We start from the raw sequence: 2,250 nt of genomic DNA, 5'->3' as shown, positions 1-2,250 counted from the left end.
AATAATAATAATAATAAATTTTTTTAAAAAACCCTAAAGGCGCGCGACACCCCCCCTTCATCCATTTTCGTCTTCTTCTTCCTCGCGCCGCCACTGCCATTCCAGTGCCTCTCCGTCCTTCACCCGACGACGGCTGCCGGACTTCTTCGCCTCTTCTCCTCCGTCGCGTCTCCGTCTCCGCCGTCGTGGTTGGCAGCTTCAACATTTGGTCCGCAGCGGCTCCCTACCATTTCGGATCTCCTCTCGGTTTCACGCACTTGGACGCCGCCGTGCGTCCATCGTTCGACCGTATCCGCTGTCAATCAGTCGCCCTCCGCTGCGTTGAAGTAGAGCCGGTCGTCGGACTCCACCAAGCCGCGACTCATCTCCGTCGTCGAACGCCCGAAGGTTGTCGTTCGTGGTTGCCCGATTACAAGTCGACCGACCCGAGAACCCGCTTCCAGTCCGATCCGCGTTTCAAGCTGCGAGCCGCGAGCCGAGCTGCAAGCTGAGTTGAGCCGAGCCGCAAGCCGAGTTGAGCCGAGCCGCGAGCCGAGCTGTGAGCCAAGGCCAAGCCGAGCCGAGCCGAGGGTGAGCCGAGCCGAGGGTGAGCCGAGCTGAGCTGTGAACCGAGGCCAAGCCGAGCCGAGCTGAGGGTGAGCCAAGTCGAGCCGAGCCGAGTCGAGGGTAAGCCAAGCCGAGCCGAGCCACCTAAGCCATATTTTTCTCCCTCCACTTCGGATCACGGTGAGTCTTCAAGAAGGATCATTTTGATAATTTACCCAATGTTGCCATAACCGTTTCGAGTTTGAATATTGGAGTAAGACTGGGTCCTATCTTTCGTTCCTTGAAGGTAATAGGGGTTGACGCTCAAGTTCACGGTCCCACGGCAAGTTAATTTGGAGATAGCTTTCCTTTCCTCGGGTAAGTCAACGGATGTTGCTTAGGACCATTTAAAATGACTTATACTAGTATCCTCGTTTAAAACCCTTGTGTTTTTCGTTTAGGTGGATCCGTTGAGCGTGGACTCTATCGGGGGGCATAACCAAGTATCAGGTAAGGGTTTTCCTACTACTGGACCTCGGATCGAGGCTGGAAACGTAGAAATCCACATGGGATTACACGTTAATAACTGTACTGAATAAATGCATGTGTGTTTGACTTTAAGTATCGTTGCTATGTTCTTGTCTGATGTAAAGGTAACGCGACCTTTAGTTGTAGTTTGTGTGCCATCGAGTGTAAGGAATAGCGTACGGATAGGCACCGATGCTGGATGTTCGGTATATTGTAGTTATATTAATGGGCTACGTTGTGGATTGGAATGGTATGTCGATGGACCCTAAAAATATTACGGTTAGGTACGTGGTAGTCTTTTGTCTGGATTTTGGTCATGGAGTCTGGTCGTAGAAGGACGGTGAGTTCCGGTTTGATTGACTAGTTGACTGGATCTAGAGATATCGCAATGGTGTGTGAAGCGGTGACACTTATAGCTACCGAGAATGTAGTTGTCTAAATCTATATTATCTGACTGGCGAAGCCTATGGCGAAATTGTAATATGAGTGTTGTTGGGGTATGACTGTTGTAGACGGTCTAGTATGGACTGAGGGGTAACGGTTAGCTTCATCTATGGGGTAGTGTACCTTACGGATATGTGCATCCTTCGGGAGCACTAGACTGATATGTGCATCCTTCAGGAGCACTAGACTGATATGTGCATTCTTCGAGAGCACTAGACTGATATGTGCATCCTTCGCTAGCACTAGACTGATATGTGCATCCCTCGGGATCACTAGACTGATAGGTGTATCCTTCGGGATCACGAGACTGATATGTGCGTTCTATGGAACCACTAGACTGTTATGTAGGGTACCCCTGAATAGGAAGTTAACTGTTGTTCCCTAACGGGCCCGGTAGTGGGTCCCTTACTGGGTATGTTTATACTCACCCTTTTCTCCTCTTAAACTTTTCAGGTAAGGGCACAGCGAGGGGCAGACCGACGAGAGGCAGGAAGGATGCGTGAAGGCCATATGGACGCATCTGGTTTTCTTTATGCTTCCGCTGATGTATTTTGTTAGAATATTTGGTTTTGTGATTTTGAGTTGATGACCTGAGTATTTTATTTGAAACTTTTGTGACTGTGATTTAAATAGGGCCCGAAACTGTTTTTTTTTGTAATATTTCTAACGTTTTAATGAATCGTAACCGGTCGGTTATGAATTTTGTGTTTTGTGGTCGAGTCTTAGCACTGAGTAGTGACCTCAGCTTAGTCC

Source organism: Cucumis melo, chromosome 6 (assembly GCF_025177605.1).
Source record: "Cucumis melo cultivar AY chromosome 6, USDA_Cmelo_AY_1.0, whole genome shotgun sequence".
NCBI lineage: Eukaryota > Viridiplantae > Streptophyta > Magnoliopsida > Cucurbitales > Cucurbitaceae > Cucumis > Cucumis melo.
The sequence above is the reverse complement of the archived record's forward strand: the minus strand, read 5'-3'. Positions refer to the sequence as shown.